Source organism: Cynoglossus semilaevis, chromosome W (assembly GCF_000523025.1).
Source record: "Cynoglossus semilaevis isolate Cse_v1.0 chromosome W, Cse_v1.0, whole genome shotgun sequence".
NCBI classification, from domain to species: Eukaryota; Metazoa; Chordata; class Actinopteri; order Pleuronectiformes; family Cynoglossidae; genus Cynoglossus; species Cynoglossus semilaevis.
This window is the reverse complement of record NC_024327.1, coordinates 4568773-4569471: the sequence shown is the minus strand read 5'-3', so window position 1 is coordinate 4569471 and position 699 is coordinate 4568773.

The window sequence follows — 699 nt, the reverse complement described above, 5'->3', positions numbered from 1 at the left end:
TATATATATATATATATATATATACATATACATATATATGTTTGTCTATTGATGTGACTTAGATGAAGATCAGAACCTATTTTATGACCAATTTATGCAGAAATCCAAGTAATCCTAAAGGGTTCACATACAGTACTTTTTCTTGGAACTCTACATATACACACATGTATATAGTTGACCCTGAGACTGTTTACCTCAGTTTATTCCTAAATGTTAATGTAAATATAGGAACCTAGTTTTTAAAGAGGACAAGGCATTGTGGTCCAATTCCTAATATAAATCATAACAAGAGTGAATTTGGCCATATTGAGGTGTCCTACCTTCCAAAGAAATCAATCTTTTAAGCAAAGGTTGAATGAAAAAAAAATTTAAATTGTACTTGATGAACTGCCCGTGACCCATCAATCTTTTGGCAAACAAAAGTCTTTGACTGACAACCAGCCGAAACCAGCTTTTACGCAGTTACCCCTTCATATCGGTGCGCTCTCAGCTGCAGTGTGATGTTACGCTGCTCCCTGGGTGACAGTCAAAAGTTCACACCAGTTTTGTAACAAGTGCTGGGAAAGCAAGTTCATAGAATGGCCTCTGCTGCATTACAAAATCCAACAAGAAACGGTGTCTGGATTAAAGTCCAAGACTGCAATGCAGCAAGAACATCAGCTGTAAATGCTACTGCTGCTGCTGGACTTAGGAGGACTT